We start from the raw sequence: 18,971 nt of genomic DNA on the forward strand, positions 1-18,971 counted from the left end.
AATATTTCTTATAAGTTACGTGAAAGATTTACCAAAACTGTGGTATTGGTGTGTGGGGAGGGGAGACGTGACAGGATAATAAGAGAAAAAGAAAAGGAAAGAGAGAGAAGAAAACAGAGGACTCAGGCAGAGAGAAGGGGCACGTCAGGCAGTGCCGTTTCAAAGGTAACACTCCTGACTAGGAATTCAACTCAGCTGAGGAACCGAGTAGGTCATGTTAATATCGATTACTGTAGACTCAGCACCACAGCACACAGGCAACAGGTCGTTAATATATTTGTTGGTTCAGTGACTTCAGTTTCTCGTATTCCAGGTAGGGGAGTAGTAACAAGTAAGGTGAAGTGTTCCAAGTAGCGGCAGTGTGAAGAGTATTGGCGATCAATGCCTTTACGCTGCACACGGGGCACAGATCGTAGACATTGTTGTCGAATCCCGTGTTGTTTTTGATCGGTTGATTATTACACATGAATGGTCGACATGGAACTAGATGGAAGACGTTGTGGTCGAGTTTCGCGTTGTTTTTGATTGATTAAATAATAGACATGAATGGTTGATATGGAAGTGGATGGAATAAGAAGGCGAGGCAAGCCAAAGAGAAGATGGAAGGACTGCATTGGAGGTGATTTGAGAGAGAGGGTCACGTGGAGAGGAGCCAGAAGACAGCCTGATGGAAAAGACTAGTGAAGAATAACGAACCCTTGTGATTATGGAAGACGCTGCAGGAGAAAAAGAAAAAGAAGATTATTATATTTCATTGATTATATTTATAGCTACATCTATTACTACATTCATTACTACATTTATTATATTCATTGCTACATTCATTGCTACATTTATTATATTCATTACTATATCCTTTTACTACATTGCTACATTCATTACTGCATTACAACATTTACTGCATTTATTACTCTACTTATTGCTACATTTATTAACTGCTAATCTATGCACTTACTATGTTACAAGTTTCCATTTCAACGTTTTGTGAAATATACTGAACACATGTAGAGGAAGTCCCAGAAGCTGCTCGTATAGCTTTACATTTTATACTGGTGACTTTATTCGTAATTTCATATTTGTAAAACGCTGTCCTGTTCATTTTAAAAGTTCCTTCCTAGCAATTAAGCGGCTTTGAAGTTGATTTTTTGGAGAATTTAGGATGGTTTATTTGTTTATTTGTTTATTTTATTTTGTTTATTTTGTTTATTTATTTATTTATTTATTTATTTATTTTTATTTTTTTTGCGTGATGAATGCATAACTTCTCGTGCATGGTGGATTGGTGTAGGTTATGGTGATCCTTCCTCAGTTGTTCCCGTTGTTATTATTATTATTATTATTATTATTATTATTATTATTATTATTATTATTATTATTATTATTATTATTATCATTATTTCATCATCACCACCACCACCACCACCACCACCACTGCCGCCTGACTGATCAAAGGAACGAGACACAAATATAACAGATCAGCACGTGAGGTAAGCCACTCGCACACCGCCAGCCACACGTAATCCAAACCTCGAGGATGCAACACTCCGGACCTTGCTTAGTCTACATGTTACTGCGCCGGTACATCGAGGCCTCAGACGCTACTTGTAACCATCAATTTTCAAAGAGAGGGGAAACCACGAGACGATAATTAAAGCAGTAGTAGGACGAGTCAGAGGCTGTTCACATCTTGGGGTGTCGCTGGTAGGGTCACAAGAGGCACAATAAACATGTAGCGTGAATGTGATGCAGCAGTGTAGTGACCTCCTGCTTACTCCATCCAGTCTCTGCTTCTGTCTCTACCACTGCCTTCCTCCAGTTAGTAGTCGAGCATGAATCGTAGCTTAGACTGTATTACAAGCATGAGAGAAACAATAAACAGGATCTGGTGCAATAGTTTGATGTCTTTCTGGCTCTCCTGCCCAGCCTTTGCCACTAGAGTCTATTAGTTTGTAGTCCAGCACAAATCTTAACTTTTAGACTCTATTACAAACATGAAAGGCACAATAAACACGGTCTGATGCAGTAGTCTGACGTCTTCCTGCTTATCCTGTTCATCTTCTACATCGTAATCCATTAGTCAGTAGTGTAGAGATGAACTGTAACGCCGGCACTCACTGGTATCGCCTAGAAACTAACAGTAAATATACAGTGAGGTTCAGCATTTTGAGGCCCTCCTGCTTATTCTGTCCATCTTTTACCATTACGATCCATCTCTCAGTTAGTCAACAATTGTAACATGGGTTTTTCACTCTTGCAATCGAGAAAATGAACTATACATACTGTACCGCTAGTCCAGTGCAGCAGTGTGAGGGCTTCCTGGTCATCCTCTCCATCTTCTTTCATCGCAATCTATCAATCAGCCGTCGTGTTGCTGCTGTCACGTCCAGTCCAACACACGCACTTTCACAATACACTTATTTTTCATGTCACCAGGAAAGCAAGTATGTTTAATCATTATCAGCGTTGTGTGCGTGTGTGTGTGTGTGTGTGTGTGTGTGTGTGTGTGTGTGTGTGTGTGTATGTGTGTGTGCGTGTGCGTGTGTGCAGCGAAGAGGCGGAAGTGCGTGCGTGACCACAACCAGGCTTCTTGTTCACGTGCCTGACGATGAGAGAGAGAGAGAGAGAGAGAGAGAGAGAGAGAGAGAGAGAGAGAGAGAGAGAGAGAGAGAGAGAGAGAGAGACCAGGATTTAACTTTTGCGATTTATGAAATTAACTAAGTATCGTTCAATGCATAAAAATAAGTAACGAGGCAAACAGACGGCAACAGTACCCTTGCACCCACACCACCACCTGCCTGGCCTGTGAATTATCCGAATCTTGGATAATTAGAAAACCTTCACTTTATTCGGCGGTAGCTTCCTGCGGGGTAATGTAGCGCCACACCCCGCCATGTCCCGGCCGTAGAGGGACCGGCAGCATATTTCTCAGCATATTCATTGGTAGTAAAGCGGAGAAAAAAACATCTCGCTTAGTTAGCATAAATACCGTTCAGGACACGAGTTGTGAGGGTGCGGAGGGCGGGAAGAGGAGGAGGAGAAGGAGGTGTAAGAAGAAGAGGAGGAGGAGGAGGAGGAGGAGGAGGAGGAGGTGTTGCTGTGTGGCAGAATCTCCGGGACCAAGGCTCGCCTCCCCAACGGGCGGAAAAGAGCTTAGTTTCAACCTTAGGAGTTTGAGCATTTTAAGTGCATAATTAATATACAGTGGGAGGGGAGAGGAAGGAAGACGGGCGAGAGTAGGAAGGTGGGAAGGGAAGGGATAAGAGGGGAGGCTAAGAAAAATGGGTGAGAAGGGGAAGGGGGGAATGGAAGGATGAAACGTGAGGAGGGACGGAAAGAAAAGAAAGGAAGAGGGAGGAGCTGAAGAGATCGGAAAACGGAATAAGAGAAGGGAAGGAAAGCTGTGAGGATACAAAGAGAGGACGAGGAGTAGATTTAACGAAGAAGACGGAGGAAGGAGACCAAGATGATAGTGAATAGCAAGGTGTGTAGATCGGGAAATTGACTGAAGAAAGATGAATCGTACGAAAGACAGGAAAGAGAAAGGGTAGGATGAAGGAAGGAGGACGACGACTAGACGAGGGCGGAGAGAGGGAAACGAGCTACACGGAAGGAAGATTAGAGGCATAATGCGATTGGTGGCGGGAACGGGAAGGAAGAAATGCAGAGGTTGGAAGTAGCACAGCACATCGGAATAGGAAAGCTTACGACGAGTGGATAGAAAGAAGAAAAAGAAAAGAAAGAACGTAAAGGTGCAGAGATGAGTTAGACATCACTGGAACCCAAAATATATCACGCGTCTCTATGATTCTTTACTCTTCTAGTGAATGAAACAAAGATCAATTAAACCTAGGTTTTTGTATTGCCTTCCTACCTAGTAAACATTACGAGTATAATCTTGATCAGGCAGGAGTGTCTGGGCCTTCGCCTTTACTGTCAGCTACTTTACTGCCTATGTTGTTACTTACTACTTTACATCTCTTCTTTCAGAAAACATGTAGTGCTGCTCGACACAAACAGTTCCAGGAGGGCCAGCATGTGCTGTCTATTCTTCCTTTCTGTTCCTTGGAGTGATATGAATGTGATGTGAAAAAAATAAATAAAATAAATAAATAAATGAAAATGGCGCAGCACAAGCACGTGATCACCGAGACCTTACTTTGGCCTTTGAATTCATTACGCTCCCTGCCTGTGTTCCGTCTGGCAGTCAATGGTGTGCTGAGTAGACGCGGGGTGGGGTGCAAGCCAGATGTGCAGGTGCAGTGCAGATCGCCGAGCCTGGGAGCTGTGCCACTGTTCTGCTGCCTCTGCCGTGTCCGCCGCGGCAGTGGTGGCAAGAGAAGCGCTCACGTGCCAGACAACGCCGTAGTGGTCAAACTATAAAATGCTGCCGAGTGGCCAAGGGCGGTGTGATGAGCCATTACTGGCGTGAGGCGAGTCAGTCAGCGCCACGCACCTGAGCCGCACCTGTCCGCCCTCCCGCTCTCCAGTGTGAGGCGCAGGCAGTTACTGTTTTATTGCGGAATTACAAGTCTACATGGGTGAAATTATGTTGTAGTTCACTCCAAAGCAGTGTAGATAACAGGAATTAATGTGAAGTATGGACAGGAGCGCCCATACTTGGCATCCTCTTTCAGGTCATGTTTGCAATAGCTGCGGTGTGTCTTGGAATGATTACTATAGTATTCACGGCGTCGTAATTCTCAGTGTAGCTCTGTCACGCGGGGACGGGGAGTATCCATCACGGGATTAGCATTAGCAGGACAGCATTATGAAATACATACGTCATGCTCGGGGTATCATTATGTTCTTGTCGCTAATGATTGAAATTCTGATAGATTATATATATATATATATATATATATATATATATATATATATATATATATATATATATATATATATATATATATATATATATATAAAATTCAACATTATTTTAAGGTCATGTGCAGACACAAATGATTGAGTAGGCATTATACACAGTGTAGACTGTATAGGGAGCAGCGTCTCGCCCCTACACGTGTAATCCTCGAGGTGATTATCGCAGCACCGGGGCCGCCGCTGCTGTCAAGGAGAGAGGAGCGCGAGTGGAGAGTCTGGGGTGTTCCAAGCCCTGTGAGGTAACTAATTGCATCAGGTTCTTCGCTCTGAATTTCACAAGGCTCTATACTCCTTTTTCACTTTGATTTGTTTTAGAAGTATACCTAATATTTCTTCGCGGCGGAGTGATGACTCGCTTAGTGCAGATGATGAATGGAAATTTAGTGTGCATATAAGTAAACTGCTTTTGATATAGCTGCTAAAACAATAAACAGCTGTAAGACACTCCCTCTTCACTGACCTCGATCCGCCAGTCAAGGAGATAGAGGAGATGCCCAGAGTGTTCCTGCCTTAGGGAGGCGCGGTGTGGTCTTTGTGCGGCGAGCTGAGTAAGGGGATGGGTTGTGCGGTGCAGTGCAATTTAGCACATCAGATTCAAGGCAATGCCAAAACACTCATAATATCTCTGTCTGAAGGGATGGGGCTTCCTTCAGTATCACTGTCATCAGTAGGAATGGGCGTGGAGGGCAATGCAACGCAATGCAAACCAGACCAGACACGGAAGAGCGGCTGCGCGTCACCGCCTCAGTGGCTGCTATAGTCCTTGAGTGTCTAGTGAATGTGCACTGCTCTTCCGTGGTGATGCGGTGATGTTGTGGTATTTCAAGGCAAGATTATACGGTAATATCCTACAACACACACACACACACACACACACACACACACACACACACACACACACACACACACACACACACACACACACACACGTTGCATAATCTCCCTATTCCCTCCAGCCAGTCATGGTGATGATGGGGTTGAGCATGCCCTGCGGCGTGTACTTGTTGAGTATTGTATTCCCTGTGATAAGGTCACATCCGGAGCTGTCTCTCAGATCCAAGGCATTTATATCTGGAGTCGTTTATCTTGGGAAGTGGAGGAAAGCGTCTCCTGGAACAGTCCGCATTTCCCTCAAGATTTTTTCTTCTCAGAAATAAAATATAAACCTTTGGGAACAGTACAAACTTTTTTTTTTACACTTGCATGTTTGCTGTCAGATTTGCCATCAGATTTAAGCTACATGTGTGTTTCAGTTTTATTGCGAGAAGTGTTTCAGAAACTAGCGAGTGAGGAGACTTTGAAGCACACATATTATAGGAAACGTTAACGTATGAAAAGTATGAAATGTATATGAATTGTTTTAGGAAGATTAATAGAACACTCGTGGCAACGGGCATTAGTGTGCAATAATTATAGCCTTTCAAACACTGGCAGCATTCGAGGTTATATTCATTGAAACAAGAAGCTATTTTTGCATCAAAGGGAGGTTTAGCATTTTCAAGACAAATCCTTCACACACCTTCCCTCAAACAAAAGTTTTGCTTCTAACACCAGCACTCAAGCCTTGGCGGAGCGGACGTGTTTAAAAGAACAACTTTTCAAAACTGACGGCCACGCCCGAGCCTCAGGGGGCGGCGCGGGGCGCTCGCCGGCACCGCCTCAACAGCGCAAAAATTTAAATAATGAATACCAGCGAGGAAAGAATGAAAAAAAGGCTGCGATATGAGCGTATTTCTGTGAGTTATGTGGGGCATGTGTCTCTTAGGGGAGGCGGGGGAGCGTCGCCGAGGAGGGAGGGCTGTGTCTCCTGCTGGAGTGAAGGAGGAGACATAGGATGGGGGGAGGGAGATTATGATCGCTTAGGCCACAGTATTTGAGGTTATGTATTACAATTGAGGAGGGAGGGAGGGAGGGAGGGGTGCTCAGCCTGGCTCAGGCCTCTGGGATCAAGAAATAGGTTATGCACTCAAATCCTTTAATTTGTTCTGTAGTCTAGAGCGTTGATATTTTTGTCACCTTAACTGTCGTGAGGAGACCGTGGTGGCGAGGCGAGCAGCGCGGCACGGTTTCCACCTCACTCCACTCCGGTCATAAGCACCTCCTTAAGCACACCGGCATAAAGACCAGGTACCACCGGGTGATTACATTCAACATTGTCAGTAAATATGAAGTAAAGTAAATATGAGGCACTGGATTATTGAAGAGTGGACTTTAGAAAACTGAGGTTCGTGATCAAAAGCGATTGAAGTCAATTTTCAGAAACTATTTGGAAGAACATGTCGTGGCAAATATCCATCAGTAATTTAAGTAAAACTATAGTAACATGTTATCCACGTAAAAGAGGCGCCCTAATAACAATAAGAAGAAAAAATGGTGTAATAGGGAAATAAAAAATCATCTGAACCCTAAAACATGTATTTATTACTAATAATGAATAACTGGTGAATTATGATAGACATGATAGAATACAGAATATAAAGGCTTATTATTAATAAAAACAAAGAAATTTTTTTTTTTCATCACAAACACCAATAAATATAATCTAAAACACAGAGTATATTAAAAGGAAGGAATTATTAATTTTGACCATAAATTCCTTAGTGACACGAAGGAGCGGACACACTGGCCGCAAGTGTAGAGTTGTGTAGGCGGAGGCCCCAAGGTGCTGTTGCTGCTCATTATCCTTAACAATCAGTTGTAATAACACCACGCTGGACTCAAGCCTTCAGGTGTGTACAATTTTTTTGTTAGTAACTGTGAGATGTGAAGGACAGACCAAACACTTTTATAGTGGATGATATTTCCAGGTCATTCATGTAATTCATTTCAAATCAAAGATGTTTATATCTTGCTTCTGGCTTGCAGTGTGTGTGGCCTCGACTAAAAGTGCCTCATCATAATGCATATTGCTTTCAAGGCTCCACATATGCGCCTCTCGATCGAACGCTGAGTCACCCACACCCCCATCCCCCGTTGTTATGAATCACAACACGAACAAATCTCTCATACAAAACAAAGTAAAATCTTACCAGAATTTGTCTTCCTCCGCCGGTTGACGACGGTGTCTCCTCCCCCAGGCCCCTCCCGCCCCTGCAGGCATTCTTCCCAGTGTCCCCTCGAGGCCTGTATTTCTCTCCAAACTTGGCCCAAGGGTCTTACTGAATAGAAATACAAGTGAGTCAAGTTTTCCAGACAAAAAATATATAACTGGGACCATAAGCAGATACACCCTGCGCTACTAGACTACCGGGGATGTGTATCAGTGGGTGGATGAAATAGGGAGCGGGTGTGTGAAGGAGTGACTGAGTAAGGCGGTGGGGACGGGGTGGCCGGGGCGGGGAAGGTGGGGTGAGGCGCGGCCGGCAGTGGACCATCAGACGGAGCGTGGCCCAGATGGTATCAGGGATATATATACTGCCTCACAGGACAACTTTACCGATAAATCTCGACTTCAGCTCTCTCTCTCTCTCTCTCTCTCTCTCTCTCTCTCTCTCTCTCTCTCTCTCTCTCTCTCTCATATCAAAGTGCATAGCCTCCTCATAAGTACGATATAAAAAGGCCACATGTAGGAAGTACTGAACCTTATCAAAGGCGAACGAATTAATGAACAAGATACAAATTTCAATACCCTCCTACCTATATACGTACTTTCCCTCCCACATCCTCCTGCATCTCCCTCACCGATTTATTAACTCTATTACCTCTTTCTCTAATTATTACCTGTACCTACTCTTCACTACCTCATAGACTCCCTTTTTTTTTTTTCCTAACCAAGTATCTCTTAAGGTTAGGTTAGGTTAGGGTTAGGTTAGGTTGGGCTGGGTTTGGTTAGGTCAGGTTGGGCTTAAGTGACGTTAGCTTAGGTTTGATAAGGTCTCTGGCTCACTAGTAACTATCAGTCTTCATTTTCTTCTGTTTCCGTAATGAGTTCCCTTCTTCGTCCTCATACGTACCGAGTTAGGTTAGGCTGTGTTAGTTAGTTGGTCAGGTCAGGTGGCTGTCTCACAACCTATCATCATTTCCCTTTCCCTTAGTTTTGAGATCCTTACTTCCTTCTTCCTCATTGATAGATTAGGTTACGTTATGTCAGGTTAGATGTCAGTGCCTGTCTACTGAAACTCACTCTCCTTTGGTCGTATTCTCCTTTCTTCCTCTCTCCTTCCTCCTCATAGGTGGAAACTTACTTAACATTACATCTCCAGTTCAAAATTTATACGGTTGCGTTTCCTCTAACCCTCCACTTTCTCTCTCTCTCTCTCTCTCTCTCTCTCTCTCTCTCTCTCTCTCTCTCTGTACAACGCGACATAGCCATCCACCAACCCTTGTCGTTTTCTTTCAGACGGGAAGTAGAAAACGATATGAGTTGAGAGCTGTTTCTCCTGACTTTTTAATAGAATCATATATGTCACGAGAGAGAGAGAAATACGGAAGGGAGGAAATGCAGAAGAGAAGAAATACAAACAGACTGGGTGGAGAAATACAGACAGACAGGGTGGCAGCAAAAAATACAGGCAAACTGAGAAGGGGGGAGTGGCGGAAATCATACAGCCAAAAGGGAAACAATACAATCAAAGAAAAAACATAATATAAGCATAAAGAAGGTAAGAAATTGCAGTCTGACACGGGAGAAGAAGAAATAATAGTAAAAGAAAAAAAAAAGACAAAATATAAGAAACCTGTCAAAGTATTAACCTGCATGAAGACGAGGAGTAAAATAGATATAAGATGATTTTCCACAATAATAATTTTCTGTGGCGTTTAATCACACTGTAGAATTTCTCCTTTTTTTATTAATTTGCACACTGCCTTCTTTTGCGCCCCACTCTGCGCCGCCATCAAATGCTCGTTTCATCCTTTTAATGTCCAATTTTCGTTCCAACGTCGCCGTGCCTTCTAAATCATTTTATTAGCATGCATAATTCTCTCTCTCTCTCTCTCTCTCTCTCTCTCTCTCTCTCTCTCTCTCTCTCTCTCTCTCTCTCTCTCTCTCTCTCTCTCTCCCCCTTAATCCTCACCTTTGCAGTCTTCCATTCGCTTTCTTCCTCTACACACACACACACACACACACACACACACACACACACACACACACACACACACACACACACACACACACACACACACACATACAGGAGAGAGAGAGAGAGAGAGAGAGAGAGAGAGAGAGAGAGAGAGAGAGAGAGAGAGAGAGAGAGAGAGAGAGAGAGAGAGAGAGAGAGAGAGAGAGAGAGAATTAAGCTCACCGTTTAAAATACTTCCGTCATATCCTTTATTGGTGTTGTCCCTGGCAAGGTTAGGTGGCATCCTTGCTCCTCACCTAACACTTGGCACTGGGCTTGATAAAGTTAGATTAGAAAAAATATAGAAATGGGTTCTTAGAGCAATAGATGACTGGAATTATAGGATTGCGAGTGTCGGGTTAATATGGAACGTTAACCCTTTCAGTGCTCAATGATTTATTTCCCTTTTGACAGATCAATCTTAGGTATTATTTTTTTTATTGTTCCACAGCCACTTCTGATCATCACACTGACTAAACGCGGGATGATCTACTCTTTTCGTTCCCTTTCCTTCCTAACAGGTGCTCTATAAAAATTTTAAGCAGTGCCTCTCATCTTGTGCATTGTTATATATCGCTGTGGAAGGGTTAAAAGATTAGATACATTTATTGATAAGGGTGATAGATTAGAGAATATACAGGAATTTGTTGTTAAATAAAATGATAAATGATTGGAACTTTAAAAGATTAGATAAATTTACAGAAGGGAATGACAGGTGGATAGAGATTGGTATGCTTTATAAGGACTACCACGTACCGGCCAGCTGGCACCTTGCAGCTCCCCTCATGTTGTTGTGTTCTTGCCCGTGTTGACATGATGACACTCCCTGGGGCGAGCATTTGCCTGTCTGCCTCGCCACCCTCCTCCACGCAGCGTTCATGCTTCGCGGAGTTATGCTCACGCTTTCTTTATCCTGAAGAAGTGTGATCTCTAATCCTTCAAAGCACCACGATGGAAGTCTCATGTCTTTCCTTCCCAAAGCTTCTTAATCTCTGCTGAATAATAAGATTTGCACGCTCTAATCACCTTACGACCTCTTCTCTCTATGGGCTAAGCAGATGGCGCCACTCTGATTACCATGTATTTCCCAAGTGGGTCATGGGTGCTGTGTGTCTGTCTGTTAGTCTGTCTGTCTGTCAGGGTGTTTCTTGGAGGTTATGAAAACGTTCAGTGCATCATGTGAGGAACTTTTGTTTTTGAGCTCTATGTAAGTAGCTGTTATTTTCTTTATTGTTTAATGTTCCTTCCTCTCACTGGTTTGTTGCTGCTGTACTTGTAAGCGATGGAAGGTACATTCATTCTTGACGTGTGGCTGTGGACCCAGACGTGAGGGAAACCTGTGGCGTAGGAAACCGAAGATATGCCCACAGAGGTCATGGTTGAAACTCATTAATTGATCCTTCAAGAACTTGTTTGGTGTCAGAAGTATACGCCATGTCATCAGAGGAAGACTTACATGGTAGCAGGAGAAACTATTTATTTAATATTTATTTACTTACTTCAGTCTGTGTTCCCATAGCTTTAACTAAACCAGCTAACGGACTGATAATTTTAACACTATTTTGTCCCTTTCTATCTCATCATGTGCTGGTATTTGTCTGACTTCAACTGATCACTTGAGTCAAAGATTATTGCATTCTGTTACAATTGTTTAACGCTGTAATGCCGCCTTAATGCAACGACCTCCTCAGTATTATAAAGATTCCTTCACTTGACGCTGTACAAGGGAGTATTGGATAAGCTGTACTTCAAAGCGATGATTATAGTAACTTCTCTTTAGTAATTTCCCATTGATACATTCCTTTGCTCACTCAGATGACTAAGCGCCTCATGTTTAGTCCATGTTTCCGGCTGGTGACCAAGAGGTAAACTTTCTCGCATAATAATGTGCATCACAAGGCACACGCATGCAAATCAGTGGGGCAGCGTCTGGTCCTATGCTCGCGATATTACTACGTCTTGGGGAGCTCTGGGAACGGCACGCACAGACAGGCAGATAGATGCGGACACACACACACACACACACACACACACACACACACACACACACACACACACACACACACACATGCACACGCACACGCACACACACACGCCACCTGTCACACCTCAGACCGCCACAACGCTGCCCTCTCACTCACCCACTGCTTCGTACACCTCGTCACTTCGTCAGGCAGCATGAAAATATTAGATTCACTTCGAACGTGGTGAAAAATTTTGTTACAGGGATTTTAATCGAACGTTGGGACACACACACACACACACACACACACACAGTAGTGGTCTTAATAACAATAGGTGGTGAAATTAATCGAGGCTGATCACTCTCTGGTTCTGTCCACTATGTGAAGCTGCTAATCTTATTGGGCGGGGTGAAATGTTTATTCTACTCTCTCTCTCTCTCTCTCTCTCTCTCTCTCTCTCTCTCTCTCTCTCTCTCTCTCTCTCTCTCTCTCTCTCTCTTGCTTAATCACTATTCTGCCATGCTTTTATGTGTTAGATTAGTAATTGTATGTATGTAGGCAAATATCCTCGTTATAGACCAACATTCTCTCTCTCTCTCTCTCTCTCTCTCTCTCTCTCTCTCTCTCTCTCTCTCTCTCTCTCTCTCTCTCTCTCTCTCTCTCTCTCTCTCTCTCTCTCTCTCTCACCACGGAAAGGTGTCAGGGGTCATGTGCAGGACCTCGCTGCTGCTCAAGATTCCCGCCGGCCTCATAAGCCGCAATATGAGACGCGTGTCCGATATTTGGTTTGCACTAACACGAGGCGCGAGGAGGAGCATTATGTCACTTCAGGAGCCAAAGTGATATTGGATTCTGAATCTCCCTTTGTGGTGTCAATGGGGAGAGCGCAACATTTATGTGGCGTTTTATCTTCAAATTGCAGCCCTCGGTTCGTCTCCTTTTGTGTGATTAAAAAAAGGGAAAACTGCGCACACTTCAGATGGAAAATAAAGGAAAACAATGGCAGTGGTGGGCGAGAGTGAATGTGTTTGAAAGAGCAATCTGTCTTTTTTTTTCTTCATTTTTATTCCGTGGCAGTGAGAATTTTTTAAGCCATCCTTAATCCCTTCCTCTTGTTTTAACGCCAGAGGAAGTTGGTCAGGAGATTCACCAGCAAGTTAAGGGGGAAATATGGAAACAAAGACGTGTAGAGTGCCGCTCCTTCTTCCCCTCGGCGTCTCATGGAAACACACTTAGGGCGGCTTAGCGTTCCCTCGTGCTAGATCCACCACGAACCTCACGCTGCCAGCCGCCACTCAGCCCGCCCTTCCATTGTTGTGCTGCTCGTCGGTGAAGAGTGAAAACGCTGCAGGCTTCAGAGGGAGTCACTGCCCGCTGACATTAAACTTGCTTGCTACATCCACCTTGCCGCCTCACGCCTACCTCACTCTTGCTGGCAGGAACGCGCGCCCGCACACACACACACACACACACACACACACACACACACACACACACACACACACACACACACACACACACACACACACACACACACACACAGAGAGAGAGAGAGAGAGAGAGAGAGAGAGAGAGAGAGAGAGAGAGAGAGAGAGAGAGAGAGGGAGAGGGAGAGGGAGAATGTTGTCCCCTATAATGAAGGTATTTAGATACATACGTAAAGTTACAAGAAAATTACATTAGGCAGGGCAGGATAGTAATAAAGCGAGAGAGAGAGAGAGAGAGAGAGAGAGAGAGAGAGAGAGAGAGAGAGAGAGAGAGAGAGAGAGAGAGAGAGAGAGAATAAAAGTGAGAAAAAACTGGAATCCAACTTCAGTATATACAAAGTAACAGATTGAAAATAATACTGAACAAAAACTGCAGACTAAAACTACACGCAAAAAAAAAAAAAAAAGAAAAGAAAAAATCACTGGTGTGTATATTTGAATGCACAAAAAAAAAAGATAAAGAAAACAAACACACACACACACACACACACACACACACACACACACACACACACACACACACACACACACACACACACACACACACACACACAAAGACACGCACCACCTTTTGCAACGCACTCTTTTCCTGTTCTGTGATTGGTGTGGGCCGCGCTCCCTTGGCCAATCAGCGACCTCTGACCCCTTCCCCCTCAGGGCCCGCGGTGATAATTGAAGGAAATGGCACAATCAGGATGGATAAATTATTTCCCAGATGGGTGTGGACGGAGGCTCCGCGGCGAGGCTCAAGTCCTGGGGAGCCCTGCCCTTTTATTTTTTTCCTCTGTCTCGCGGCTGCTGCCTACTTTTAATTGCCTATCTCGTGTTGCTAAGATTACTCCGTGTGTGTATATGTGTGTGTGTGTGTGTGTGTGTGTGTGTGTGTGTGTGTGTGTGTGTGTGTGTGTGTGTGTGTGTGTGTGTGTGTGTGTGTGTGTGTGTGTGTGTGTGTGTGTGTGTGTGTGTGTGTGTGTGTGTGTGTGTGTGTGTGTGTGTGTGTGTGTGTGTGTGTGTGTGTGTGTGTGTGTGTGTGTGTTGTATTTTTTTATTTATTTATTTATTTATTATTATTTTTTGTGTGTGTGTGTGTGTGTGTTGTGTGTGTTTATGTATGTGTGTGTGTGTGTGTGTGTGTGTGTGTGTGTGTGTGTGTGTGTGTGTGTGTGTGTGTGTGTGTGTGCATTTAGTATATATATTAACATGATGTTTATCGTGTCCCATATTCGATTCTGAAAAAAAAAGTGAGTGTATTATAAAAAACTTATGTACACATATGGATACATGTCTAAAAAATAAATAAAATACACGTTCATTTAGTGGTTACGTCATGCCCAGTCAAACATCTTACTTATAACTTTGCTGTCATATGATAATGTTCACTTTATTTAAGTCACTATTGATTTTTTTTAAAGAAATCAAACGACTGAAATATACAGGGGTATGAAATGACAGGTTCGCTTATTGAGTTGCTTCAATATATTAATCGAAAAGAGGACCACGTTTTCAGTACTGTGTGTGGGTAAACAGGATAAATTTGGTATAAACATTTACTCAACATCTTAAACGGTCAGTCTTTAGAGCTTTATAGAGCTTTATAGGGTTCGCCACGCCGCCATCACCTGGCTGGAGACAAGGCTTCTTCATACCTTAAATCGATCATTGTTAAGAATTCGCTCTCACATTTTTACATCATATAATTTTCAAATAAGAAGCGAGTGAATTAACTTAAAACACTGGTGGGCACGACCGGGATGAGGCCTTGGTGGCAGGCCCAGGCAGCCGCTCCCTGAGGCACACCCGTCATTCCCTCTCACACATTACTAGATCTAACACTGGATTACTTTACTTGTGTTCAGTTTTCCAGTGCGCAAACTAATACTATGATTGTGAATCGTAAAGAAATGCGACCATAAATAATTCGACAAGTAAAGAATCAAATACTCGTAAATAACTGCCAGGAAACTGAACAAAGTCAAGCAAAAATATCAGTGCCAGCATATATATTATTACCAACAACAACAGCAACAAGGAGAACATCATCGGCGCAATAAGAGTTGTATGAAGAGGAGCGAGAGGAGGCTAGACTAAATGATAATTGGATCCCAGAACAACATTACAGCGGACGATAATTAAGGCGGAAGGGGAGGAGAGGGATAACGACAGGTGAACGTAATTAGCTTTGCATGTGAAAGAATAAAGCGAACCAGGTGAGGACAGGGACTGAGATGGGGGTGGGAGGGAGAGGGAGGAGGGGTAGATTGGGCAAGAGAACTGATGGAGGAGAGCGTGAAATGTTAGGGAGGGTGTGTGTGTGTCCATTTAGGGAGCGAGGATGAAGGTTAGTGAGGAAGCGAGTGTGGCAATGATTAAAGTGACAATGAAGATCACCAAAAGAGTGGGAGTGTTCATGAAGAGATTAAAATGAAGGCTAGTGAGAAAGTGTGTGTGTGTCAGTGATTACAGTGAGAGTGAGTGTGTGCATTTAAGCAGTGAGAGTGAAGGTTAGCGAGGATGGGAGTGAGTGAGTCATTAGAGCACCACTACTCCTAACCTAATAGTAGTGCTAATACTAACACTAATAATCTTTCCAAAGCCATTTACACACGTTGGTTTATTATTATGTAGTATAGAGCACATACTATGTAACGGCATCCAAGTTTGTTTTCATGTTTCCATTTCTTTTTTTTTTTTTTTTTTTCATCGGCAGTTTCTACAGTCTATCCATGCACCTCCACCGCCACCTGTGCTGTTGTGTGGAATTGTGGAGTTCAGTGCCGCATCCACTTTGGTCTTGTTCTTTTATTTGTGGAGCAGTTTATATTTGTACCTTTGTCAGTCGTTTTTCATATACCTGTTTGTTTCTTTTGTTCTATTCTCTCTCTCTCTCTCTCTCTCTCTCTCTCTCTCTCTCTCTCTCTCTCTCTCTCTCTCTCTCTCTCTCTCTCTCAAATATCAACTGCAATTAACAAATAATAAAATAATAACTGCTTTCATCAAAACTATTACATTTGTTTTTAAATTCTTGAGTGTACTCGCACGTACATCACTGTCATCCTTCTCTACTTTCATTTTTCATCATTTTTAATCTTCCTTAGCCGTGTGAAGCAATCCCTTATTCACTTTCCCACCTAACTTCGCCGGTCTCTAAACGCAACATTTATTTCGCTTTGTTTTGCCCGCCCGCCTCCAGTCTGCCAGTCCCGCCTCTCCCTCATGACCCGGACGCAGATGGCGAGGCAGCAGAGGGCAAGCAAGACTGGCAGCTTGCACAGAAACCATTAGTGTGTGTGTGTGTATGTGTGTGTGTGAGAGAGAGAGAGAGAGAGAGAGAGAGAGAGAGAGAGAGAGAGATCCAACCAGTCAGTCAGCCACCTAACAATCCAGCCAAACAGACAGACAAACAGTCAGGCAGACAGACAGTCATCCGTCCGTTCATTCATTCATTCATTCATTCACACATTCATCCATTCATCCATCTATCCATCCCATTCATCCATACAGACAGACAGACAGACAGATAGCCAGCCAACCAGACAGTCATCCATTTATCCAGACAGATAGACAAACAGACAGCAAGACAGTCAGGCAGCCAGCCAGACAACCTGACAGGCAACCAGCCAGCCAGGCAACCAGACAGACAGTTATATTATTCTAGTCACAAGTTTTTCAAGACCTTGGGTTGTTTCGTCACTTAATTCATCCTTGCTCTTTTGATGGCATGCCACGTGTGGCCCCTACTCGTCCACATCTGAGGCTCCACGGCGCCTTTCTGATGCTTGCCCGTAACGCCGCAGTATTTACGAAGCTTTATGTATTCCCTCTCTTGTACATTCACGTATCTCTCTGATGCACCAAATCCCGGTTGTCTTTCAGCTGAGAGCGATGGAAATTCAACTCTTGGTGGCATGATGGCAGGCGGTAATGTTGTGTTACCTGTGTAATGTTAACTCAAAGCATTTTGCCAAACAAGTTGCATTTCTTGTGTCTCACCTCAGTTTTATGATGCAGGTTATCGTTATTGGATGTGGTTATTTGCATTTTAATATACATAGGCTTGTAAATGCTCAAGAGTGTTAAAGCATATAATAGTTTCTCTTAATTTACGTATAAAGGAGATTGGTCAAGTATATAAAAATTTGGAAATGGAAGTGAAGAGTCAATGTGGTGATGGTAACAAGGATTCATTCATTCACTCTTGATTCGGATTCATGACTTGTTTTCGTGGTTTGTTCTACGTATCTTGAAGCCTCGACAGTCCGGTCCGGGTACATAAGCGTAAATGTGGGAAAATGTGGTGATGGTAACAATGATTTATTCACTTACTCTTGGTTCAGATTCATTAATTGTTTTCGTGATTTATTTTACGTATCTTGAAGCCTCGATAGTCCGGGTACGTAAAACAAACCACGAAAACAAATCACAAATCCGAACCAAGGGTGAATGAATGAATTATTGTTACCATCACCACATTTTCCTTCCATTATCATATTTCTTCTAATGGTACTCTATCCCCTGACCCAGATCGCATCAAATCTTTGATAGAAATGCCTGTGCCTAATGACGTTCCTTCTCTAAAACGACCTGTAGGATTCTTCTATTATTCCATCCACTATTATTCTATTATGCAACCACTTCTTAAACCCAGTACTTTTCTTCTACCGCTGAAGCAGTGAAGTGTTTCAAAACACTAAAGAGGGAAATTTCTGAGACCGCGGTGGCTGCTTATGATAAATTTCTGTCTCTTCAGATCGAGACTGATGCATCCTCTGTATCAAAAGCAGCTAACCTTACCCAGCACGGACGACCTGTTGCTTTCTTCTCCAGAACTTCGACAAATCCGAAAAACTACAGCCTGCTATAGAGAGAGAAGCAACGGTCATAACTGAGGCGGTACGTAAATGGAGGCTTTATTATTGGCAGAAAATTTACTATATTGACCAACAAGTAGTATCTTTTATGTTTAATCCTTGTCATTCCTCTAAAATTAAAAATGCTAAGCTACTGAGATAGCACATAGAACTCTGAGTATCAGTATACCATAAAGTATTGACAAGGATCAGACAAAGTGCCTCGCGGCACTTTGTCTAGTGTCTGCTCAGTGGCCTCCGCTCTAGGGTCACCAACACTTGAAGAAATACACACCCAACTTTGTCATCGTGGTATCACAGGAATGTATCATATTGTTAAAACAAAGAACTTGGCTTTCTCTATAGATGAAGTGAAGTGAGTTTGTCATTGCGCTATCTGTTCAGAAATAAAGCCCAGATTCTTTTTGATCTCCACCTAACAAACTCGTTCGTGCAATGCAGCTCTTTGATCGCTTCTCTATAGATTTCACTGGACCGAAACGTTCAAATAGCAAGAACAAATATCTCCTCTTAATGATTGATGAATACTCTCGATTTCCTTTTGCTTTTCCGTGCCCTGATAATGCCCTTCCAAACAGTTATCAAATGTTTCTTTCAACTATTCTCTATTTTTGGTTGCCTTTCTGCTGTACATTCTGAGAGAGGAACGCAATTCTTGTCACGCGAAGTGTCGGAGTTTCTAATGAGTCATGTTGTTGTTATGACTCATTC

Source organism: Scylla paramamosain, chromosome 1 (genome assembly GCF_035594125.1).
Source record: "Scylla paramamosain isolate STU-SP2022 chromosome 1, ASM3559412v1, whole genome shotgun sequence".
Taxonomy (NCBI): domain Eukaryota; kingdom Metazoa; phylum Arthropoda; class Malacostraca; order Decapoda; family Portunidae; genus Scylla; species Scylla paramamosain.